The sequence below is a fragment of the Trematomus bernacchii genome, unplaced genomic scaffold (assembly GCF_902827165.1).
Source record: "Trematomus bernacchii unplaced genomic scaffold, fTreBer1.1, whole genome shotgun sequence".
NCBI lineage: Eukaryota > Metazoa > Chordata > Actinopteri > Perciformes > Nototheniidae > Trematomus > Trematomus bernacchii.
This window is the reverse complement of record NW_022987648.1, coordinates 14,802,250-14,829,730: the sequence shown is the minus strand read 5'-3', so window position 1 is coordinate 14,829,730 and position 27,481 is coordinate 14,802,250. Positions and strand designations below refer to the sequence as shown.

Below are 27,481 nucleotides of genomic sequence, written 5' to 3'. Positions count from 1 at the left end.
GACATCATAATGCCAACCGAGCATAGGCCAGTTGGACGACAAAGACTGATCTTTGTTCATCATACAGAGGGAATAATTCTATTTTTGATCAATTTCAGAGATCCCAAGCAGCCGATAAGTCAGATCCACCGGGGGCGTATAAACACAGCGTTATGTAAGGAGCAGCACAGCGCTGGCTGCCTGAACACAGCTCAGTCAAATATTAGGCTGTGCAACCCTGATGCCTCACTAGTGCTCAGCGAGACATTTGTGTGTATGTGTGTCAGTGTCTGTGTCTGTCTGTGTGTGTTTCAGTCTGTGTGTATGTGTGTCAGTGTCTGTGTCTGTCTGTGTGTGTTTCAGTCTGTGTATATGTGTGTCAGTGTCTGTCTGTGTGTTTCAGTCTGTGTGTATGTGTGTGTGTCAGTGTCTGTGTCTGTCTGTGTGTGTATCAGTGTCTGTGTCTGTCTGTGTGTGTTTCAGTCTGTGTGTATGCGTGTCAGTGTCTGTGTCTGTCTGTGTGTGTTTCTGTGTGTATGTGTGTGTGTCAGTGTCTGTGTCTGTCTGTGTGTGTTTCAGTCTGTGTGTATGTGTATCAGTGTCTGTCTGTGTGTGTTTCAGTCTGTGTGTATGTGTGTCAGTGTCTGTGTCTGTCTGTGTGTGTTTCAGTCTGTGTGTATGTGTGTGTGTCTGTGTCTGTCTGTGTGTGTTTCAGTCTGTGTGTATGTGTGTCTGTGTCTGTGTGTGTTTCAGTCTGTGTGTATGTCAGTGTCTGTGTCTGTCTGTGTGTGTTTCAGTATGTGTGTCAGTGTCTGTCTGTGTGTGTGTGTGTGTGTGTGTGTCAGTGTCTGTGTCTGTCTGTGTGTGTTTCAGTGTGTATGTGTGTCAGTGTCTGTCTGTGTGTTTCAGTCTGTGTGTATGTGTGTCAGTGTCTGTGTCTGTCTGTGTGTGTTTCAGTCTGTCTGTCTGTGTGTGTTTCAGTCTGTGTGTGTTTCAGTCTGTGTGTATGTGTGTCAGTGTCTGTGTCTGTCTGTGTGTGTTTCAGTCTGTGTATATGTGTGTCAGTGTCTGTGTCTGTCTGTGTGTGTTTCAGTCTGTGTGTATGTGTTTTATCGTTTTTCTTTGTTATTAAAAGGTCATTTTAAGTGCATTTATACATTTGTCCTCTACATCAGTCGCTGCTGATATGCAGGCCTCTTTGCTAAACTTGGATGATCTGCCCATTTCCTTTGAAGGTCCTCTGAGTGTCTTACCCTCATGAGATGATCTTGTTGATGTATGGTTGCCCATAAAGCAGGTATTACATTAAGATAGAAACCTGTCGGTAATTGTAAGCAAAATTACACAGTAAGAGATGATTGATTCCATAAAAAAAAAGAACGTTAATTGTTAGTTTTTTGTAACTAAAGTGGTAAAGGCTATATAATCCTGCTTGAAGTTGTAAGTATATCGTGTTGAAAGTGATTTAAAAGGTTTCTAATTGTAACAGCTAGCTCTAATGTTGTATGTTAATACAATGTAATCCCCATTGTTAGAGTAGAACGCTGTAACGGTAAAAACCAATGGACTTGGGATTGACGGCCTGTAAAAGCAAATGATTTTTGTCAGTTATCAATGCCAAATAGTTTGAGCCTCCCATTGTGTCATTGTCTGATGACGCACCCTGATAATACTTAGCTTTTTTATCATTCTTTCAATACAACAAGAGTAAGCTAAGACTGCAGCCCGTTGACTTGAAGTCCTCTAAAGCAATCAGTCTGTCAGATATTGGGAACATTTTCAGGGGATTGCCGTCAGATTCAGGCTCTGAGTTTGGGGGCATGCGCAGAGAAAGTGACACAGAGGAAGATAGAAGGCCATGTCAAGGAGTGATTGGATATAAAGAGCAAAATTGAATAAGATGACTCACACACTTAACACACATACAAGTACTTACACACTTGTGAAGGCACGCTCTCTCAAGCCTTTACCCCAATACTAATCCTTAATCTTTTGTATTGCAATATTTAACCACAGTAATTGATTGCAACTACCCAACCTTAGGGTTATCTCTAAGCACTTCCTCCAGCCCTAATACTATTAGCCTTGAGAGTGAGCGCCGCACAACAGAGAGGAGGAGGGAGAGGGAAATCTGTATGTCAGTGTCCTTCATAGCTCAGATAAACTTCTCTAAGGCGTGCTGCTGAGTGATGGCCGGCAGCGCTACGAGATAGAAGAAAAAAAAAGGGAATAATCCTGAATCACTCCACTTCTCCCCACGGAGGCTCTGATATAAAAAAGGTATGATGATTTAGCACACCAGTGTTCGTCTCGGGGACCTCTGCCATAACCGGGCTTAAACAGTGCCAGGGGATTCCTTAATTGGCTTGTTTCTTGTCAGGGACACACCGAGGCCAATATCTAATGCGCTCCCACTCGGCATCTCGCTGACAGCAGAACAGATTCTGACAGCTTTTTGGGCTTACCCACACCGTGTGAGGAATACAGTGAGACTGAGCTAGAGAAAGGGAGTAGAAGAGGGGGGATGGGGTAAGACACTGGATGGATGCAAATGGGAAGAAGAATAGAGGAAGGGAAGAGTGAGGAGGTTATTAGCGCTTTGCTGAATGCAGTTACTGAATACATGAATACAGGAAGCAGCAGAAGAAAAGCGATGTGTGGTTTCTGTCGACAGGCAGAGTTTAGACAGACCTGTTTCTTAAGAGGCTCTAGACATATTGAGAACATTATTTTTCCAATACAAATATGTCCAAAGTTTACTCTTGATAAAGAATCTTCATCTGATAAATTAATAATATATCATTATACATGGATATACCGTTTGTAAAAAAGTTAGCTTACTCTAGAAACTATCTCTAATACAAAACTGTTAAAAAATTGTAACTATGCTGAAAAGAGGGGGATACAACATTTACAGTCTTCATGTTTAAAAACAAGTATTCAGAAGCACATTTGATCTTCAGCAGTCTGAGTTAGACAGCTTAATTGGGTATCTTCATCAGAGTATGTGTGGGTTATTGTTCACACATGCATCTACCAGGAATTGTTTCTCTGCTCGGCCTCAATGTTCTCACAGGAACACAAAATGGGGAATTTTATACAAAGAATCTGTGTCTTTGGTCTTATGTTCGCTTAAGTTAAAACTGTAGAATACATTTTAAACTATCTGTTGACCATTGTTGCGTACCTGAATACAATTCACAAGTTATCTTTTTTTGCTGATGCTAACTTTCTCTGACGGAAATGACAAATAGAGCCGCTGGCAGATCATATCGGCTGTATTTAATTTGCATTATCGCTGTAAGTAACCTAACGGCCAAAATGAAAATTGGCTAGGTAGTCAGTTTGCTCATTGCAGCCAATAAGTATTTATTAAAGAGAGAAGCGTCACTCTGTATAACCATTCTTTGAGTTTTACATTCAACCAAGACCAACAGAGATGGGGTATTTTCTAGTGAAGTGATCAGCCAATTTTGTATTCTAAATATCCCATTTTTACACATTGTATACATTTTTTAAGCTTATGCACCTAATGTCAGGGCTTCTAGTTCTTGCAGCAATTATCTCATGAAAGATGTGATCCAGATGAGCATCTATTTATTTCTCACTGTGAATTATAATTCCAGTGTTTAGGCTGTTTAGCCCTGAGCAAAGATGAATACTTAAGTGTTAATGTTATTTTGCTTGCCAAGAGGTGATGCAAATCCTTTTTTCTCTCTTTCTCTTTAATCATCTTTGTCTGTCAACCCTTTATTGTACTATTGCCTCCTGATTCCCTCCACCCTTGCTAGTTTGACCACTCTTATCCCCTCCCCACCTCCCCTCGTCCTCCCTCTGCTGCATATTGACTAGGGATGCTCCGATCGCCAATTTTAGGGCCGATCGCCGATCGCCGGAATCAGTATCGGCCGATACCGATCGCCGATCGCCGATCCGATCGAGTGGGCGGGGCCTAAATGGAAGATTTAAACATCACTTTAAATCTTCCATTTAAAGTGATGTTTAAAACTCAGTTAATGGGGCTCATTCACTGGAGCTTCCACAAACAACAATCAACTTAATTATTACATTCAAATTATGTATATTATTCAAGTTTACATTCACTTTGGATAATACCACGGGAGAAATTAGCGGAAGCGCTCTCTTTTCCTCTCTCTCCCTCTCTCTCTCCCCCTCTCTCCCCCTCTCTCCCCCTCTCTCTCCCCCTCTCTCCCCCTCTCTCTCCCCCTCTCTCCCTCTCTCTCCCTCTCCTGACAGCCCGTCAGTATCGTCTCATGCAGCTCGCTGATCCAGTAATGTGTGAGGCCGACAGTGAAGAATAAACATATTTATAACTAGTTTAGCTTGTTCCAGAGGTAGATCAAATAGCTAAGTGTGTTAGGTCTAACTCTTGTGTGTTTCGCTCCGCTCACCGGTCCGTCACAGCGGGTGGAGCTGCAGGATTTCTGCTTCACACACACATTGCATACCGCTATTTTACTGTCTTTTTCGGACACCTTAAAATAATGCCAGACCCGTGAAGCCATTTTGGCGAGCTTGTTTTGCCGCGTACAGAGAAAAGTGTCATGTATTTTACGTCATGCGATCGGCCCTCGCGATCGGCATGTTTAGAGAGCACCGATCGATCGGTAGAGAGTGAGTATCGGCAGATCTCGATCGGTGACCAATCGATCGGAGCATCCCTAATATTGACATCAATTCACTGGGAGGGAAAACTTGGTGGGTGTGCATTTTCTTTGGTTTAAGATGAGCCGGCAAATGCTGGCAGAAGACTCCTGCTCTAAATGCATGGCCAAAAGGAGTCTGACAGAGGGAAACATATGAGGCAGAGAGAAAAACAGACAGTGAGACAGGGAGAGGTTAAAGCCGAGAGTCCATTTATTTTTGATGGGTAGTTAGACATGCAGTTACACAGTTGTACTAGTATTTAAGCAGTCAATCATGCAATAGCACAGAAAGGCAGATAATCAGAAGTTATATATTCAGACAGTCGGGCAGCCATTAAGACAGACCCTCATACATATATAAATACAGACAGAGATGAGTAGCTCACAGGCTCCGCCCTCTACTGGACTCTATGGGTACTACTCTCTATCATTCTATGCGTGCATTCACCTACTGAGTTGCATAAACGTAGCCGGCCAATCGGGGCGAGCCTACCTGAGAGCGCGCGCAGGCCCACAGTATATAAGGCGGCTACGCCTCCCGACCATCATCCTTTTTCTCTTCAGCGAGCAGCAACAACTGAAGCTAAACGTAAGAAGATAGATAGAAGAAAGTGAAAGAATATGGACTCACCACTCCTCGAACATCGGCCTTGCCCTACATGCCCGGGCTTATTTGCGGGCGCTGATCTCCACCGCTGGTGCTTCGAGTGTTTGGGGCCTGACCACGCGGTGGAGGGCAGCAAACATTCTCCATCCTGCAGTGCCTGTCGTGCGCTCGTGCGGCTCAGATGCCAACATCGCCTGGAACACTTCCAGGCCCATTATGTCTTGCCGGACGAGGCGCAGGACCAGGAGCAGCTCGAGGTGGTCGAAATGGAGGACCAGGAGGTGGCCGAGGAGGTGCCGTTCGTGTTCGCCATTCCGACTGGCCAGGCGGCCCCGTTTGTCGAGGAGGAAGAAGACGAGGACTTCTCGTTGTCGGGCGCTTCTGAGTCCGGCGTCCACGAGGGTCCACCGCGCAGATCTGCCCGTCAGGATTTCCCACTGGTGATGTCCATGGCGGCGGAGCGTGTGGGTCTACCGCTCCCCCTCCGCTACCACCCAAACCGGTGAGCCTCCTCCGTCAGGGGTTTTATGGCCCGGTTCAGCCAGCCCAGCCGGCCTTTGTTTCGCCCCCGTTGCCAGATATCTGGCAGTGTGTGGAGGCGACGTGGCGGCACCCTCTGAGGACGAGGGCTCCGGTGGCTGGCATGCCAGGTTTGCTCAGGGTGCAGGGCCGCTCGGACACAGCGTGTCCCGGTGTGCCCCCCCTCGATGAGAGCCTGGCGGCCCATCTGCTCCCACAGGCAGCAGGTTGGGCGGGGGGGGGGAAGACCCCTGCCCCCGCTGCCTCGTGACCGTGAAAAGCTGGAGTATCTTGATAAAATATTCCGGCTCGGGAGACAGCTGGCGGCGGCGGCGGCCAATAATCTGGGTGTGTTAGGGGTCTCGCTGATCACCCCTCAGCAGGAAGCCCCCGCCTCCCCGTCTCAGGAAGACCGGAGTGATTATTCGGACCGCTGCATCGGGCAGATTAATAATCTGGTCCATGGTGTAGCCGCCGTAGCTGGCCGTGTGATGTCCCTGGCCACAGTGGGAACATGCCACGTGTGGTTAGGACTCACGGCGCTCTCCAAGAAGGACCGTGATGATCTCCTTGGAGCCCCCGTATCCACGGAAGGGCTCTTCGGATCGATCACCTCCTCCCCGCAATGGGACCTGCCGTTGGTGCTCGAGGCTCTGGTCACAGAACCATTTGAGCCTCTGGAGCTCTCCTCCCTGAAAGCACTATCATGGAAGACAGCGTTGCTACTTGCCTTGACTTCGGCCAAAAGAGTGTCCGAGCTGACCGCTCTGTCGGTGCACCGTAGTGGGGCGACACTCAGACCGAACCCCTCCTTTGCTCCCAAGAGCCTAAGGAGTTAGTTCAGGTCAAGGGCTATTCAGTTAGGTGGCTTTAATCTTCCACCCCATATTGGGGCCAGGGAGGCTAAATTGCACCTCCTCTGCCCGGTGCGTGCGCTAGCATGTTATGTGGAGCTCACGGCTGCCATTAGACGCACTGAACAGCTGTTTGTGTGCTTTGGAGATGGTGTGGCTGGAAAAGCTCTCTCCAAGAGGCGCCTGGCAGGATGGCTCTGCGAGTGCATTACACATGCCTATGGACGGGCGGGGAGAGCCCTCCCCACGGGGGTCCGTGCACACTCTACACGGGCTGTGGCTTTGTCAACAGCCTTATTCAGCGGCTTGAGTGTAGAATATATATGCACGGCGGCGCCTTGGTCTACGCCAGGCCCCTTCATAAAGTGTTATCTCTTGGACATGTCTGGCTCCTTCTCATCGTCTGTGCTTGCCGGGGCAACACATGACTGGTGAGAAGGGGGGGCTGTGGGTCAGTAGGTATCTGACCCCCCCTGGACATAATGCACTTGAGTTTTCCCATGCTCCTTAGGGACCCGGGAAACATGGTTTGCAGTAAGCCCCATACAGGGCTGGAGGACTCTCCCCACTATTTTTTTCCATGCACACTCTACACGAGGTAACCGTGTGTGAGTGTGCCTTATCCAAGCTGCGGCCCGACTTCTCCACGGTTACAACCGGATGGGAGAAAGTGGGGGTGCGGTGGATGTTAGCCAAAAGCCGGTCAGGGGCAGTGTGATGGGTCGATGTTGTTGGACGACAGGGCGTTTATACATCGGGGCTCCACCCACTGTACCCATATAGTCCAGTAGAGGGCGGAGCCTGTGTGATATATAACGGGGGGTTACGTATTGTAACCCTATAAGCACAGGCGGAGCCCTCTACCTGGGGGCCCTGTCTTTCCTATGCCGCTCGCTGAAGAGGGTGTAGGATGACGGTCGGGAGGCGTAGCCACCTTATATACTGTGGGCCTGCGCGCGCATTCAGGTAGGCTCGCCCCGATTGGCCGGCTACGTTTGTGCAACTCAGTAGGTGAATGCACGCATAGCATGATAGAGAGTAGTACCCATACAGTCCAGTAGAGGGCGGAGCCTGTGCTTATATAACTAGGGTTACAATACGTAACCCCCCGTTCCATGATCAATTGGTACTATATTGTTAAAATGAGAACTCCTGAATAAAACGTCTGACTTCTTTATTATAATCCTTCTCTAGCATTTTCTATCATTAAACAGTGAACTAATCGAATAAGCGATTTGCTAAACAATGCAATTATAAATGGTTTCAGAGAGCAGGAAATCTGGTTTGGTGAAAAGAAATGTAAAACCAAGAGATGATTTGGTAATGCAATTAGTCGGGCAGGAAGAGTTTGGATGTGCTCCTCTGGGATAACACTCAGAACAGTGTGCTTATGAGCACGCACATTTCCAGGAAGAAGTTCCTACAAATAGATTTTTTTTCACTTATTTATCTTTCTTATTCTACACGTTCAAGTGCAGAAGATGTGTTTCTTTCACTCTATCTGTTCATGCACACACAAAGGCACGGTTGTGTGGATACACATGCTATTGTACATGTTCTCTTGCGCACATACACTTCAAAGAGCAGTGTGGTGGCCCAGTTAGAGGACACCTGTCCAAGGTCACGGTGCTTTATCTCTACTAGGCTGTTTACTGCTGTCTGTCTCACTTGACTTGCATCAGATAAATATATTACAGTGGCACCGGCGCATGTCTACTGTATTCCAAACCTGAACGTCAGCTCACATTGCAATAATTGAATTACCTTGTATTTAAAGCCTTTTGTGTCAAAATATTTTTAAGCTTTGGAAAGCTCTATGTACATAGTCCTGCTAAATGACAAGTGGCTTTTTAATTTAATAATAATATAATTTGAGATGTCAGAGGAAAAATCATTCCAGTGTGCAATGAGAAGGCTTTGTCATTTTTTTATATTTGAAATGCCAGAAATCTGCACTGTAACTTTCCTTTGAGAACTTTGAGACTAATATTTTAGTTTTGGTGATAAGAACATGTCTAAATGGTTTTATATGGTTAAAATACAAAATAGTGGAAATACAATTCTTGGAAAAGATCTGAATAAGGCATTCTGTATGGATGTAGGATGGCAAATATAAGTAATTGATTTTTTTCTAAAGATAACAAAAGCAAAGTTTATTGCTAGCATTGTTCCATAATATCTATCTTTTAAAACCTGGTTTACATTAAGATCTGCAGAAAATGTACCAAAAGAAGGACTCGCAAAGAGCTGTATTGTCCAATGATTTGCAAATTCTCTTAAGTATTACTTGGTATTACTTGTGCATGTCTGGGATAATCCTCAGGTGTCTTTCTGCTGTGACAGTGAGTGACAGAAATAATACACAAATCTGACTTTACCTTTTTGAGATACTTACAGATTTACATTTTATGGTAGAAAATGATCTTCCTTCAGGACAAGAGCCTGACTCTTTCTATCAACAGTTGAACATCTTTCTTTGTCTCCCAGATTATGTGTGGTTGATTGAAACAGGATTTTTCTTTGGGGCTGTCTATATAGTCTTGTAATAGCTTTGTGCCTAGCAGAGCAATCGCAGTGCTCCATCAAGGTCTGACACCTCCATTTGTCACACTCTCTGTGGTCTGATAGAAAACCAAGGGAAGATACACAAACGGACACAAACACATACACTGAGATATAACTCCCAGTCTGTAGTACATATGGTTTATTGTCTATTCTTTTTGGGTCAAAATAGATCAAAATTAATCTTCACTTGTTGTTTTGTTTGGACATGGATCATTGAGGTGCTGAAAGGGATATTAAAGAAATCCATTCAAACACTTACCATGGCAAAGAATATGATCCGAACAGAAATTATTTAAGGCAAAGTTCAGATTGTATATGTGTTAAATGGATTAAATGAAGAGACGCATTAGAGTAGAAAATGCAAGAAAGCACTGTTATTTAGGGCATTTGTAAATGTTAAACACATATCATTTAAGTCTCCCTTTTTTCACGCAATTCTGCGGAACACCAAAGCCAATGACATTTAACGCATTAAAGGCTTCAAATCCAAAAGAAGAGTATAAGGTTTTGAAACAATGTATGAATAATAAGACACAACTGTCTGAAATCACAATACTTTGACACAGGCATTACTGTAGACATTTGAAAAATTATCATATTTCTTACATATTGAAATTAAGTTTGTTGATGTTTAAAGAAAGTTGCACTGTTGCACCAACTAAACATATTTGTAAATCTCCATCATGCCATTAAATGCATATGAGTGTGTTATCTTGTAATAACAATACATTTATCATTTAATAATGGCCATTTTATGTCTTTATTAAGTAGAAGACAGCAGAGACAGGAGACGAAAAGGGGGGATAGGTAATGAAAAATCCACAAAGGACCTTGCTTGACCCAAACCAGGGATGTTACGATTTATGATTGTGGCCTTAACCTCAACCAACATCATGGCACCCCTTCATCACTGCTTTAACCCCACAGAGCTATGCATTGTGGGTTTTTCCTGGCTTCACTCTTGCCTCGTGTCACAAAAATATAAAGTTATTAAAAGCTGTCTACTTCTTTTGCATACAGAACACAGATAGATTGAATTTAAGTTAACACAATATGTATTTTAATATATTCAATCAACCACTACTTCACAGCTTTCACTATGTGATCAAGCCCCCGATCATTAGCTGTGACTAATCAGAAGCCTACGTCAGTGATACTGTTTAAACATTGAACCAATTGTGTTTTATCTTAAAGAAAAAGCCCTTTTTTGACCCAGGAAAATCTCTGGCTTACCCTATGTAACGCTAACTATCTAATCACACACAGAGACAACAACCTCATGTATCAATTGGTCTTAGAGATACAAACTGATAATCTGCCCCAAGTGCGTGACATCTCCCGCCCTTCAGTCACTCACCATCTCTCCCACCTCTAGGGATGTATTGTTGCCTCTAAGCAGGAGTTCATACAGTAAAGATGACAACCATCCATACTTATATATTTGCCTGGGGAAGGTCACATATCCTGTCCTGCTGAAAATTGAAATAGTTTCTTGCCATTTTCAAAAAGACCAATGGTTAAAGTGGGTTCAAATAATTTGCATCAACAAATATTTAGTGTCTACTGTAGTCCCATGAACAGGGAGAAATGTGTTTGTTTCCATGGTCTGCAGATTCAAATGATATTAGGGCTTATGTCTCTAGGTAGCTGAGTAGTTTACATGTTTCTATGTAAAACTGCTGTAGGGTAAAACACAATCTTTCATTTCAGCTCATTCAATCTGACTATAAATCACCCCTCGCCCACCAAACCCCCTCAATCCCAATTCAAACCAGTGGAGGGTATGGATGGATCAGAATTCTGCTTCATGTTGAAACAAAATGCTGCGGTAGAAGATTGATCACAGCACTGCAGGAAAAAACTGCCTCCTTTCTCCCTCCCTTCTACCTTTCAACCTCAGTATCAACTCACTAAATCCTAACGATGGTGAAGTCCCTGCATCTAATATCATATTGTATGTCTCCAAGGCTTCCAAACCCACTCCCATCTGGGGAGGAAGTGAAGACAGATCACTGGCAAATATATTGTTAGCCAGACATGCAAAAGGCCCACCACCTCTCCTACAAAAAAGCACGACACATGCTTTAAAGTATGTTCATGTTGGCTGCTCATTGTAGTTGTTTTGTGTCTTTTTCTGTTAATTCTGTCTCTTTTATAGTAATTTAATATAGCTTTCTACTTGTGTTATGCATCTTTGTAGTTGTTTTATGTCACTTTTCTGGTTGGTAAGTGTCTCTGTGAATGACATTTTGTTGGTAAATCCCTGAAAATGACTGTGCGCATAAGCCTGTTCAGTAATCCATCTATAGCTCTGTGCTTTATAGCATGTTTATACTTCAGTGTAGTATTGCTGTTTTTTATGTGAAAAATATTTGTATACATTTCATTCAAAGTTACCATTTTCTGCATGTTGATGCTTCTCATTTGTATTCTTCACCTTCTTAGGTAGAGTTAGACAGAAGACAGGGTCACTTGGCGAGTCATCCCCTGAAGCCCCAAAGCTTATCCGTGTTGTCTTTCTTTATAAGCAAAGCCAGATGAATGGGAGGGAGACATTTCTTATTTTCTTCTCAGCTCTCAAGTCTAAATTCAGTCTTGCATTTGGATCCAACATGGGATATTATGTGGGGGCGTTAGGGGTTAGAAGATGGGTCCTTGTAGAGGGATTTTGTTTCAGCAGAGATGAATGTTTTGTCTGGCAAGCTCTCTAAAATGCACTTAACATTTTATACCAAATTGGCGGATGCTGAAAGCTGTGCCTCACCACACACTTTCTCTGCCTATCTCTTTGCTGCTCCCTCTGTCCTAATTGATCGAGCAGGCCAGACAATCCCGTTCTGTCTGCACTCATTTCCAGTCAGGCTTGTTTAAGCATTACAGACTGGAGTCAGATGGCTTCTCTGAGGGAAGATGTCTCCTACTGTTACCAGACACAAGCGGACCGACAGGAAACCATGGGTGGAAAGACAGTAACGCACTTTAAACCCAGAAAGCAAACCTAGAGCAATATTCAGAAAACTGCAGCCTTCTAATGGAGACTAAGTATAATCTTTTATATGCGAAAATAACAGTTTTTATAATTTGGGTTCAGTTCATCTAAAGTTTTTAACTGAAACACATTTATGAGGCATCAGTTGCCAATGTATTAGGTGACACCATAGCTTAAACGAATGCACTGAGTCTAATCATTCATACCTTAATGATCATTATAATGTTCAGTTTTTGTTTACACGCTTTTATAGAGGTGTTGATTTAACTGTATGGTCAGTTCTGAGGCTGCAGTATATGGTGCTGATGAACCTTAATGGAACATAGATCAATAGATGATTATAGATTACAGATGATTGTGTGGAGGCCGTCCAATGTATTGTAATGTCTGTAAGCAAACAAATGCTCTTTCTTTCTGATACGGACAGTCATCATTTCCACAGCAAAAAAAGTTTCATTGTCAGGATAATGTATTACTGTAGATTGAATTATACATCATTCAAAAAGAGAAGTTAACTTCAATTATGATCAAAATGTTGAAGTTTTCATTTTATATTTTGGACCTTTCTTTGGAAGAGCAATGTGGCTACAGTTAAGCGCTTTGAGCATCTGGAAAAGCGCTATAATAAATGTAAGGAATTATTAATTATTAATCGCTGTATGTAAACTGAATCCCACCAATTTAAGCCTACAGTAATCCAGATTCTTACCCTCACCTTACATTTGTATCCTAAAGCATCCCTTGAATCCTCCGTTGAGTAATTTCCTTATACACGGTTTCACACAGCTCAGGATTCATCTTTTTCATTTCCTCTTGTCTTCTTTGTCTTACTGTCGTGTGCCTCCGTTGCTGTTCATCTTTCCCTTTCCCCATCCTCTTGATATCTCTCTCCCGTTTCAAGCTTTTCCTCCCCCTCTCTCACTCCTGCGTCTCTTCCTCTCTCTCAGCCTCTTCTTAACTGAGAGCAGCAGACTGTGAAAACAGGCGAGGAGCAATGTGTCATGGGTGTGTTTGTGTGTTTCATCCTGTATGTCTGCTGAGGGAGGACGGAATAATTAACGAAAATAAACATCAGAAAAGAAAGTGGTAGTTATTATGTTACTCACGAGAGTGCAGGTATTTTATTTGTATGTTTAATCATAGCTTGTCTCCTCATAATACTGTTGCCTTTAGGTGCACTTTGAGATGAATTCAAGAGATTTCTGTAGGATATCAAATAGCTGCTGAGACAAAGCTTGGTTGGTCCCAGTGTTGTGCCGTTTATTTCAAATATTACAAGATGCTGCAGAGACCAATCGAGCAGCATCATCTAAACTGATTTATTGCCATATCAAGATTTAGCAAAAAGAGAACAGATCACACATGTAATAAGCAACATAACCTTTACTGTAAATTGATGCTATGATGTTGACTCCTTTTAGATGGCTGAATCAATACTGAATGGCAGCATAATATTACCGTACCTCAATACAATATTGTTTTAGCAATACAGATTTCTTGTGGTCCAAACCAATAAGGACAATTTTGAAACAAGGGAATTGGGAAAAAATGGGAAAAAATGGGATAGGGATGACCTTTTCTACAGTTTTAAATGCCAGCGTTGTCTTTATCATTGACTCCAGTGTTGGGTAAAGTTGATACCAGTTAGACCCCTGCTTTTGAGTTTGTAGTGAAATCTGAAAAATAATAGCTTTTAATTCCAATTACAGAGCTGAGAATGTCAGAGAAACCTCATTTAGTAAAATATAAAGCATTGTACCATTTGTGATTTGAGCCAACTCTGCTTGTTTGGAGTATAAGACAAAGACAAGTCGTCACTGAATCCATGTTCTGGGTAGTCTCTATTAGTGTGTGTCAGTGCAGCATGCTTTCCTCTACTTGGGTGACCTGGGGCCTCATTTATAAAGGGATATACGCTCAAAAAATGGCGTATGCCAGTTTCTACGCAATGTTTGCGATTTATAAAATACTAACTTGACGGGAAAATGTGCTGTCCTCCACGCAAACTCTAACCCATGCGTACGCACTAAGCACACAAACGGGAGAGACGAGAAACTGCGACACCGTTGGCAGAAGGAAGAATGGAGAGAAATATGTGGAAATAATACCATAAATAAAATGTTACCTCATTTATCAAATATGAAGAATATATTTTCAAACATTGATTAAAGCCAATCTTTAAATGATTAAACAAACGCCTGTTTGAGACTCCTCAGTGCACACAAAAACATAACTTGGAGAAATAAATAAATACGGATATGCTATTTAAAACCACCTCGAATATGTTGTGTTAATGTTATGAAATGTTTTCTCATAAATGATGCGGTAAGCAGGAGGACAGAATTACGTCTAAACTGACGCCGTTTTGCATTTCTGTAGGTTGTAGATACGAGCATGGTTTTATATACTATCACGTTTAATCGTGTTTTATGCCGTTTGCCAAGACTTGATAAGTCGCTCGTAAAACACAGGAGGTATGGAAACTAAGAACACCATATGTGGTAAATTGTACAGCTAATATAACACAATCCATTAGTTGTATTTCCTTTAACTGGTGGATTATGGATATATAGTTGCTGATCGACAGCTGGAACACAAACCACCAAATACAAAAAAAATAATTCAGATCCAGTCGTCATGACTCCACTCCGGAGCGATTCCCCGATCATTTCTTACAGTTTCTGATCAAGGGGGTGTCTCCTGTCCCCGGGACAAACACACTGCCTGAGGAAGGTTATGTGTATTTTTTTTCATTCATTAACTTTTTTCGGACCACTTATTTATTTATCTTGGTGACGATCCGACCTCCATGCTGCTACTCTGGTTCAAACTGCATCCACCAAACAATATGATTTATCTCCACCTCCCCACAATAACCTAAATCTGACACGGTGTGAGATGTCTTTTTTAGCTGTTCTATCGTCATTTCCTGCGATCTTCTTCATGCAGTCAGTCAAAATGAATGAATGAATGGGCGTTTCTTTGACTATGTATAGGCAAATATGGGCGTTACGAGTCGATTGTGATTTATCAAGGGAAACAGGCGTAGGGAGTGCCGTACGCACTTCCCTCGCCGGTACGCAAGGTTTTGTGAATCGGAAAATGGCGGAAAATGTATGTACCTATTTTTGTGCTTTGTACTACGTAAGCAACCTTCCTACGTCAATTCTACGCAAGGCGTTATAAATGAGGCCCCTGGTCTTATCTAAACTGTCTATGGTTACACCCTGCTACCTCACCCACTGGCAAAATGTGTGTGTGTGTGTGTTCGTTGTACCGCTGTGTGCAGCCGTCACTGTGATCTCACATCAGTCAGAGGCTGCTGAGCCCCATATTGACATTCCATGCTGCCTGCCTGCCTGCCTCTCTGGCAAAAATAGATATGTAAAACAACAAGCTCTTTTCCCCTCGTTTTTCCCACGCACAGTTTGCCTGAGCCGCTGGGGGTGAGGGAAAAAATAAAAGATCTCTGGTCTGTGTCAGCTCAGAAGAGAAGAGTCGGTGTGTGTGGAGGGGAAGGACATATCACCGATACAAATGAGATGAGGTAAAAGGTTGAAGGGAGACAAGGTTCATGCCCTTAGCCAGCGTTGATCCTGCAGGTAGATGGCTTTACTGTTGTGTGGGTTTGATGTTGCTGATAAATGGTATTTATTATAATTGGTGTATATACAATGGAGTTTAGGTAAGATAAAGTACTGTTACTTGCGATCTTACAGTTTTCATGTTAAAAATTCTGGGGAGGTGATGTCTTTTGTTAGCTCGATGGTTGAACCGTTTGCTCCAAGGCGTTATAGGAAAAAAGACATCACACAAAATCACATAATGCAGAATAGCAATCTAACCTGACTATTACTCAAACAATTATAATTCTGTTTGCTACATTTGAGACATTAAGTTCATATCACTGGTGATCAAAACACATTTATTTTTGCTTCAAAGGAGGAAAAAAAGATTAATTTGCGATTTTTGATCTATTTCATGCTAATTTGACAGTTTAACAACACAAATAAAAGCTAAGGTGATTGGAATGATTGATGCTATTTGGTCATAAATCAGACAAATTAAAAAGTTTACAACAGAAGAAGGAACTGCTGCATGGCTCTGCGACTTGGATCCTGTTTTCTAATAAAAAAAAATACCTGATGAGGGTGCTAAATGAAAAGTTAAGGGATCACCAAAGTTGCTACACTTCATAATTAGGGAAATATGAATATGTCTACCACAAATTCATGGCAATAGTGTGAACACAGAAAGTCATTGTGAAGAGCCAATATCATCCTTTTTGGTTTAACCTTGATCTAGGCACTAACTACTGAAATGGTCATGTCATGCATGCTATGCAACAGATTATCTTATATTAACATTGCGGTGCGAGGTCACAGATGAAGACAGCAGCCCCAGGGGAATCTTTTATTAAATGACAGCCTTTTTAGCTTTAAGAAATATGGCTTGCCGAACCATATTTCCTTTTTGTCATTCTATACAATTTTAAAAGTAGAGCTTTGCATCCATTACTGCCAGCCTTGATTGATGTAAATACAACAGCAAGAGGAGCGATCTATGGCTGCCACATGTGCATGATAGATTGGGACCCTCTCCAGATCCCTTCACCCTAATGGTCTTTATACTAAGCTAAATGCCATAAAGTGTTACAGCAACAGCTCATGCTAAATTAAATAAAATACAAATCAAAGACATAAGCTTTTGACAGGGCCAAACAACTTGAATGTCAAAGCACGTTGCTCTGGCAGGAGTGTCTTATTTCCATATAAGGTGACACTTTTATTTTATTATTTTACATCATACAAAGACATTTATCATCAGCCACTCAACTGTCTTTTTTAGGTTACATATATGTGACTTCTCAAGTCAAATTCATTTTGTATAGATAAACTCTGTTTTGCTGCAATCAATAGAATATTGATCGATGGCCCTGATCATCGCGCTGGGCTGTGGATCAGTTGTCACATACTGTATCAGGCCCAGGCTCTCTGGACTTTCTTATTTCCCCCATTATTTCAAGTTGTTTGTTTTGATGTTGGGTTCAGTTAAGCAATACATTAAGATATTCTCTTCTCTCTTCTGTACCCTCGATGCCTCAACGTTACAGTATATGTTGTTGTTCATCTCAAATAAGTGTAAGCAAGCATTATCTGTCGGAGAAGAAGTGGACTTAGAGATAATTACGTCTTGGTTTTAGAACTGCAAACTTGTAGATTCTATTTTGGCCTTATGCTGGTCCCCGTCTCCGTTTCTTTTACAAAGAAAATATATAAGATTGGGAAGCAATGGTAAACAGAAAGTTACAATTATGATGAGAAAACAGTGTTTAAGGTGCAGGAGCAAAACTTTAAGAGAGCACCCAAACAGAACAACACCGTTGTTGCAATCGGTCAAACATAAGGTAGTCCTAAGCAGTGGCTCAGTCACTAGGGGCTTGGACTGAGCCGTAGGGTCGCCGGTTCAAGTCCCCGAACAGACTTAAAGTATGGAGTGTGGACTGCTACTTGGAGAGGTCCCAGTTCACCTTCTGCCGTGAGCAAGGCACCGGACATCCCCCCACTCCCATTGCTCCCCGGGCGCTGTACAATAGCTGCCCACTGCTCCTAGTACTGATGGGTTAAAAGCAGAGAACAAATGTCCCTGTGTGTGCTGTGTGCTCTGCATGTGTGACCATTACAGAGGGTTTCATCCCTCCAATTCTAAAGTATACGCTTCTTACTGGTTCATATTAAAATGTATATTAAAAGTTGCATATTCAAATATATATTAAATATATATATTAAAATTGCAAAATGATTATCGATGTATTTCTGTTTATTAAAACAGAAAGAGACCATTAATCAATCATAGGTAGTAATAGTTTTTATACACTTCTATACAAAAGGACTTATTTAGCAACTAATTGAGCAGCCCCATTAGACATTAGACATAATGCAAGTTTCAGGATTGAAAAAAGTAATGAAAGCTTGGTTTCACCATTATTTACACTTATTTTTGGCATGGTCATCAACATCCAGCCAGGAAGTGCTTTCGAACAAACTTGAGGATGAAAGTGGTATTTGGTTAAATTATTTAAGGTCCCATGTCATGCTTTTCCGGTTATTACCCGTTCCCTTGTGTTACGTTAAGTCCGTTGATTGGTCCAAATGGACCAATCAGCGGACTTCCTCACACACACACACACTCAATCTTTTCTCAGCTGCAGCTCCACCGATTTCTCCTCCCTGAGACGGCGGGACGCGGCGAGGCTGTGAGTCGGTGTGTGAGCACACACACAAACTCCCAGCCAGGCTGCGGGTGTGTGTGACCCATTGTCCATTTGGACCAATGGGTCCATTTGGCTATGGGCACGTCACTGTTGGTGTGTGTGTGTTCGGGCTGGTTTCGGGCTGGGTTTCACTGTCTCGCAGACGGCCGCTGGGCTCATAGGGAGGGGGGGGGCAGGAGCTCCAACAAGCCGTGTAGGACAGAGAGTGAATACACATACTTTACAGAGATGCTGTATGAGAAACCAATGTGATTTTGGAAAATTGCACAATATAAATCTATTTTAGTATACCTCAACAATGGAATTATGATCAGTAGAAATGGCCATGTCATGGGACCTTTAAGGTGTCAATTTCAGACCAAATAAATTGTTCAAGTGAAGTGGGAGGTAATTTACTCAACAGTCTGTTAAACCTGCATTCAAATGTGCCTCAGAGGAACTGCAAACACTTGAACAGTCTTACTTTAATTGCCTTGTTATCATTCATTTTCTGTGGTCTTTAAATTATGACCAGAATACAAAATTATTTATTTTTTAAACACGCAAAGACGGTGCATATCAGCTCCAAACATCAGTCCAACGCGAGCTGTCTGTAAAATGTCACACAGGTCGAACTCTATCTTCAGTGCCCTCGGCTTTCTTCGAAGGATGGCTGAGGCCATGACCAACAGGGTGTCACATTGTGAGAGCACCACGGGGATGACTGATGGGTGTGGGTGCTGAGGCTCCACCCTGCTGGCTACCCATCCACTGTGATGGATGCAAGAATGAGAGAAGCACAGGGTCTTTGGATTTCATTTGCTCACCGCTCACTTGTTCCTATTGATTTAGGGGTGTGCTGGTGACGGCTGCTGGGATACTGTGTGTGTGTGTGTGTGTGTGTGTGTGTGTGTGTGTGTGTGTGTGTGTGTGTGTGTGTGTGTGTGTGTGTGTGTGTGTGTGTGTGTGTGTGTGTGTGTGTGTGTGTGTGTAGTGTGTGTGTGTGTGTGTGTGTGTGTGTGTGTGTGTGTGTGTGTGTGTGTGTGTGTGTGTGTGTGTGTGTGTGTGTGTGTGTGTGTGTGTGTGTGTGTGTGTGTGTGGTGTGTGTGTGTGTGTGTGTGTGTGGTGTGTGTGTGTGTGTGTGTGTGTGTGTGTGTGTGTGTGTGTGTGTGTGTGTGTGTGTGTGTGTGTGTGTGTGTGTGTGTTGTGTGTGTGTGTGTGTGTGTGTGTGTGTGTGTGTGTGTGTGTGTGTGTGTGTGTGTGTGTGTGTTTTGTGGGTTGCATCTTACTTGTTTTTAATTAAAGAATCAGTCCCTTAAGATCAGTGACAAACAACCAGGAGAAAAGCTTTATCAAAATGCATCCAATTTCAAAGAAAAAAGATGAGCATGCATTCTCTGGTACAACAACATCATCTGATAAATAACCGCAGAACCTAGTTTACTTGATATGGAGGGCAGAGCACATTCCAATTTGTTTGGATAATAAATGTCTGTTGCTGCTTTTTAGCTGTAAGAGTCATTAATGTGTTAGGCCAAATGTTCCCATATGGCAATTAGTAGTTATTTGTGCTACATGTGCCAACAATTACCTGTGGATTCATGAAGTTCCCCGAGACAAATTAAACCCAATGCATGAATTATAAAATAACAATTCGAACCATTTTCACTGCCCTTTTCAATCATACTGGTTTATTCAGGATTTGTTGTCCTTATTTTTACAACAAAAAACAATTGTTGGGTGGGAGTGTTTCCTGGACCCAAAATAAGTCTTTCATTGTCTTTTATGTTACACCTACCTGACACACTGACCTCTAAACAGCAAAACAACATATACAATATAATAAAGAGAAAGTGACTAAAAGGAGTTAACATGGACATTACTGTATATGAATGCATGCTGAGTACTTCCGCCATGAGGCTGTCATAAGGAAAATAGTGTGTTAATTGAATTTTGCTAGGGTGTCAATACAAAGGATTTATGACCTGTTCAGTATTGTTATGCAGGTTCTGTCCAGTGGCCTGCCAATATCCCTCATTGGCACACCTTTAGTAATTGAATTGGAAGTCCTAAAGTACACAGTGAAAATCTATTTCCATAATTCTCCAATCAAAAGATTGATTGCCTTGTTGGCACTGTAAGACGCAATGACTTGCCAGATATTGACAAAATCCCCCAAGTTAAGCCCCACGTGTCCCTAATGAGCCCTCTATTGACCAACTTCTGACACACAGACACACACACACACCATCTTCACACTCGCACACAAACCTTAAGAAATCACTTCCCTAACAGTCAAAATCCCCAGCCAGTGATTATTAATATTCATGAGTCATAAAAAAATACCAGAATAGTACATTTCATTTTTCAAGTCCCAACTTGTTTTTCTCACCTCATTGCACTCTGTTTAAGTTGTTTTACTTTCTTCTAATTTTATGTTAATTTCTCATGAAGTCAAAGAGATGAAGTAAAGTTAACTAGTGAGAAAATAATCAATACAATATACATAGTCTGTGTGTGTGTGTGGTGTGGTGTGTGTGGTGTGGTGTGTGTGTGTGTGTGTGTGTGTGTGTGTGTGTGTGTGTGTGTGTGTGTGTGTGTGTGTGTGTGTGGTGTGTGTGTGTGTGTGTGTGTGTGTGTGTGTGTGGTGTGTGTGTGTGTGTGTTGTGTGTGGTGTAGTGTGTGTGTGTGTGTGTGTGTGTGTGTGGTGTGTGTGTGTGTGTGTGTGTGTGTGTGTGTGTGTGTGTGTGTGTGTGTGTGTGTGTGTGTGGTGTGTGTGTGTGTGTGTGTGTGTGTGTGTGTGTGTGTGTGTGTGTGTGTGTGTGTGTGTGGTGTGTGTGTGTGTGTGTGTGTGTGGTGTGTGTGTGTGTGTGTGTGGTGTGTGTGTGGTGTGTGTGTGTGTGTGTGTGTGTGTGTGTGTGTGTGTGTGTGTGTGTCATCCATCACAAAGGGAGGCTCTGGGATTAAATACAAATATCTCAATCCCAGTGGCATCACACACACACACACTTCAGCCATATGCCTGTGTGTAAGACCCAAAGTGTATGAGGGAGACAGAGAAGTCATCAGGTAGAAAGAATGAGACAAACAGGAGAGTCATGGGGTCCGAGGGGAGGAAGAGGGATGAAAAATAGAACATTAGATTAGATGGAGAAAACCAAAGAAGCACAATCAGAATGATAAAATAGAGAGACCGGAAAAAGAGATAGAGTTTTAGCAAACTTTTGAAACAAGATAAGAATTACCCTATTTTCTGGGTGTATACTCAGAACTCACACTGGCACGTATAAATACATGATGTGACTATTTAAAGATCACCAAGCAATCGTTCTTGATTAAAAAAGGACAAATTAAAACATTTTTGAAAACAGAGCTAGTAATAGATATCAACATACCATTGATAGGGACGGCTTTTTTTATATATATATTTTTGTTTATAAAGTTGCACAGACAGTGTCATTTGTGGTGCAAAGTGGTAACTTTCACTTGACACACTGCAACGCAATCTGAATTGCCTGGCTGATGTTTAACGGCAAAAGTATAAATAGATCTAAATATTTCCTCCTTGCATATAAATCTGAAATGGTCACTTTATGTTGAAGAAGTGTCAAACATGATATTTAAGTATAGCTGGTGTTATTTTCAAATTGAGTTCATTCCTTGATCAACTTGTATTGGGAAGAAATGCTAAAAGGAATTGCATTTCAGTAATGTTTTGAATATAATGTTTTGTTTGGAGGATGATAGGAAACACACTAAAAAAGAGATGATTTTAAAAAAGAAAGCTGGTTGTGGGTGTTCATGGCATTTCAATCTTTAATTTATTTAAGAGTCTCTCAAGAGGTTGCTGAAAAAACAATCCCAGCCAAGACCGTTGAAACATTGTGTGTGTGTCTGACCACAGCAGTATGTCCTGTTGTAATTAAAGCAGGAGAGGCTGCTGTCCCTCAATCCCCAGGAGAAGAGAAAAGAGGTTAGTATGTATACAGATTTAGTCTCCTGTTGACAAAATATAACCCTGGGATTTCACTGTATTTATCTTTGCCACCAACAATAAACTATTTACAATAACCTGTTTGTTTCACATTGGACCTTTTTCAATGTATTTCTAAATTGCAGTGGTGCTTGCTAGATTCCAGCCATTGCCATTGCCTTGCTTTCTGCAAAAAGTAGATTTTCCCAAATTACAAGATGATTTACCGCCTTGCTGCCTTTCAACGTAGTTGTTTGCTATAAGACAGATAATGCATACATAATCAATAAAAGTGTGTGTGTGTGTGTGTGTGTGTGTGTGTGTGTGTGTGTGTGGTGTGTGGTGTGTGTGTGTGGGTGTGTGTGTGTGTGTGTGTGTGGTGTGTGTGTGTGTGTGTGTGTGTGTGTGTGTGGTGTGTGTGTGTGTGTGTGTGTGTGTGTGTGTGTGTGTGTGTGTGTGTGTGTGTGTGTGTGTGTGTGTGTGTGTGTGTGTGTGTGTGTGTGTGTGTGTGTGTGTGTGTGTTATTCTAATCTGTAAATATTTAAACATTATCATACAATGAGCAGGTCTCCTGCTGGTCTGACAGTAAATCTTTAAAAGCTCCATTCCTTAACCTGCCCGAATGGTTTCTGTCACTAATATAATTATGAAGTAATTATTTTATAGTAGGTCATAATACACTCTCATTCACACAGAGGGGCATTTGACGTTTAAATTGAGTTTAATTATTTTTATTTTATTTGCAGTGGGGATTGTTCAGGATCGCTTAATGTTTAATTTTGATTGAGGGCAAGTGAAGTGGTTTATGACACTATTGTTAAAGTGCTGTTCTCAATAGGGCTCCAGGTTTCACTGTTTTAATAAAAGGAGCTCACCCCCGGGCCAGTTGCCAGTAAAACGACTGGCTCTGTTTCATGTGAGCGAGAGAGATGGCCTATAAGGGCCTTGTTCTCAGGCTGCAATCAATCAGCCACATTTTCTGACTGTTTTTCAATTATGCATGCTCAGGCTGGATGGCAAGGTAGTGAAGAGGCCAGACAAGGTTTCACTTTAAGTTTTCAACTTTGAAAAAGAAGTTCACATTAAGATTACAAATCAGCAACACACACACACAATGGAGCGGCTCAGGTCCTGTCAGGGTCTGTGATTTCTAAGGAATAATGTCGCTGAAATTACCCTTTTTATGTGTCGTCAATTAAGAGGAAATCAATTTCATTGCCTGTAAGACAATTTACTCAATTCCCAGCTGTTGTAAAGCAAAGCTGCAGAGTGACTTATTAAAATAGCTGACACCACATGCTTGATTTTATCAGCTTGCTGACATGATGTAAAGTCCTGGAGGCTTTTAGGCTGTGAATAGTTTTTAGTTGGTGTTTCATGCAGCAATTTGTCCCTATCACGGTGGATTGTTTTCCCCCTTTGGGACAAATCACTCTGATATCTCTGCCTCTCTATCTCTGTCTCTGGCCACAGTTTATCTACAATGGCATAACAGCTCATTCCATCGCCTCCTAACTTTATAATTATCTTGTACCTCTTGATAAAACGCTCTACAGCATATACCGCTGTACATTCTTATAATATTTTATTTGTTATCTTCTATTTCTTTGTGTCCTGCTTTCTATCTTCTCTAACTCGGTCGCCCACATCTTTCACAGATTACTTTGTTAAAGAATATGGTCTTACAGGAGTATTGTCTTCAATCACACAGATCAACTTGAATCCCTTCAGTACAGAAATAAAGCAGCAATGATAAACCAAGATATCCTGATACTTGAGGTTAAGTCTGACCTTGCTCTGTGTTTGTGTGCACATGTGAAAAGCCTTTTGTTCAGTTTCTAGCAGACCTAACAGTCACACACTTGCTTACAAAGTCTTTGCTGTTACTCAGTTCTGTGACATTCACTGCTATTTGAGTGAATGGGGCTCATTGGCTTGCTTGGTTGTCCTTTAGCAAGCACTGTAGGAACATAAAGTTTAACTAGACACTTTACATCACTCTTCACCTTTATGTCATTGGTGCATAATAAACTAAACTTAAAACATTTATTGTATTTGGTCTAAAGTGATCTTGAATCAATGGTATTGATTCTCCATCCCTCAAAGCCATTGCAACAGCTTTTTTGTATTAAACACTTTATCACCAATCTCAGTTGGTCTGTGTCTTCATGAAAGACATGCTTGTACTTGTATCCATACAAATTCATGATGACCTTTTTACAATTCCCAAGTCAAGTCTCCAATGTTAAATGTCAAGCATTTTCTTTTCAAACCAAGACAAGGTATTTTCCTGTATACATTCAATTCATCCAGTAACACTCCTCAACAGTAGAGCTTACCATTGTTAAGAGAAAGGCTTCTGGCCTAAGGGGGCTGATACATCTTTCCTCCTTCAAACACCTTTGTAGGTCTAAAGCTGACTAAGAGGTCAAATCAGATAGAAAAGACCTGAAGGGTGCATTGAATCGGCACGTTTAAACCTTCCTTCAAGTGCCATGGCAAGAAAAAGCATCTGTGTAGTCAAACAAAATAACAGTTGAGGGGAAAATATAGAGCAATTATACGTACCCACAAACATTTTAAATTATACATTTCTATGGAAAAAAAAAAATATGACATTAAGTAGATGGAAGAAAACGTAGGTACATTTGTAAATTAGTAATATGGGAGATAAGCTGACCCTAAACATTGAATATGAGCGTGACATTTTACAAACATTTAAATATTCAAGATCCATTTATATGTTTGTATTAAAAACGTTTGCAATGTGTGGTACTGTAATGTCGAGTTTCCCTGATCTTTAGAGTATATGTCTTTATTCAAGCATTACATATTGACCTTATTTTACTTTAATTTACTGCAGTTTTCTGTATGCCCAACACATTTAATTGTTTATAGCCTCATGCATGATGGGCAATATCACATCTAATCAAAATCAATTTGTTTGACTGTAATGCGACAATTACACCTTGAGGGAAGAGCAGATTAAATCCTGTCGTCTTTGGATGATTGAATTAGAACATGTTATTAAAAAGGATAATGAGTATGTGAAAGCAAACATTAGGCTTTGATTACTACTCTCATCAAGAGGTAATATTAAGCTAAATGCAAAACAGCGTATTAAATGCACAAACCTTATCAGGCAAAGCGTGTTGGTAAATTAACCAGCAGCCCTATCGCAACTCTCAGTGCTGTGTTTGCCTATAAAGTAGTGGTTTTCCAGCCATTAACTACAATTGGAATCTCTTCTCTCTGACCAGAATGGGGATGTGGTGTGTGGCTAAATGTGCCTATTTGCATATGTGTGTGTGATGTAGTCAGTTCACTTTTTAAAACAAAAATAATAGTGCTGTGAATGTGTCGATAATTAAAAGCTCCATTCATTTCAGTCCTTACCTTCCACTTGCATCATTCGGTTGTCCCTGTGAAAACATGTTGATTATAATGTTTGCCTCATACCAGGAGACACTATTGGGTCAAAAGTAATAGTTGTGTATATATATTTTTTTAACAATTCGTCAACCACACTACAAGCTAAATGTTTTTTATAACAGCCCTAAAATAAAGCAGACACAAAGGCAAACCCTGCAGCTTGTGGAGGGTCTGATGCTGCATTGTAAGCAAAGTGATTTGAGAGCCCTTTTTCCCAGGCAGGTAATTTGATTCTTGGAGGTCGATGTTCGCTGGTTTTGGGGGTCGCCCATGTAGCGAGTCCCACTCTAATAAAACCAGAGAGCCGTGTGGGACCAGGAGGCTAAAAACCCCCATTAACTTCTCTCCCATCAACATGGGGACAGGTAACCTCATGACCCTGCAAAGCTGCCTTACGCCCCCATCATGTGACCTGGGAGCTGCAGAGCTGATGACTAGGCAGCTAAAGTCAGACGTTATTTTAAGAGAACACCTGAAGGTATAAGGGAAAAATAGACTTTTAGTTTGTCCATTTATTTCCTGCCTGTGTTGAGGATAACATTTTGTGAGCAAAATGGCTTGACAACCATGATTGTTCTCATTATATTTAAATAAAAATGCTCTTTGTAGTTCATTGACCAACAGATTACTTCCACTGTATTTAGAATAAATAATGGATAATGTATTTGAAGCATTTTGAAATTAAAATGTATTGTCCATTGGTCTATTCTCGTACAACAGTAAGGATTGACCAAGTGGTGGAAGGAGAATACATTGAGGCCGGAGAAAATAATTTAGCCAGTGTATGTTTTATTTTATATTGCAAAACAACAACAAGCTGTCCAAGTTGTTTTTTTGTTCAATTTAAACAATGAGCTTCCCTTTTAATCTATAGAGATATTCAAATAAGGCACACATGTTTAAAAAACTCTATTTATTACAATAATGGTCCTCATATATCAGGAATATTGCTTGTTTAGGGTATTTAAAAGATTACTCCCTTAAATAATGAAAACCCCCCTCTATTCTCTATGCAAAATGGTACAGCCTGAATTACCTCTGTAAAACCCAATGGAAGCTCTCATTTCCTATTGGGCAGATTGGACACATGACCAGCAGGTAAAATGGATGGGAGCTAATGCAAGACATGTTGTCAAATTACAGATTACCAATGGATTAACTCAAATTGAATTTACTTATACATAGATTGAGTGCTTATTTTACATTAAGAATGTGAATGACAATATGCCAATTGAAATAACTATGAATTTGTTATGTTAGTGGGTTAGCATGCTATACCCACATGCTCACAAGTTAGTACCGGTGTCAGTACATTTACGCTGTGGAGGGGTAGTTATTTAGAAACAGTCAAAGGTGAATGTGTATTCCTATTGGGACTGATGCACTAACATTTGCTCACTTTAATGCTCTAAAAAAAAAACGTTGGGGTTTTAATGACCCCACTGCTTGTCCTTAAAGGTCCCATGTCATGGCCATTTCCACTGACCATAATTCCATTGTTGAGGTATACTAGAATAGATTTATATTGTGCAATTTTCCAAACTCACATTGGTTTCTCATACAGCATCTCTGTAAACTACGTGTATTCACTGAATTTCACTCTCTGCCTTTAACGGCTCGTTGTAGCTCCCAAAGCTCCAGCC

The 27,481-nt window shown here is 41.4% G+C and overlaps 1 protein-coding gene across 1 annotated transcript in view; it reads left to right on the top strand.

The window, feature by feature from the left end:
- Positions 1-27,481, top strand: part of LOC117485961 (ephrin type-A receptor 6-like) — a 167,844-nt gene that overhangs the window by 15,777 nt on the left and 124,586 nt on the right. The window lies entirely within an intron of this gene.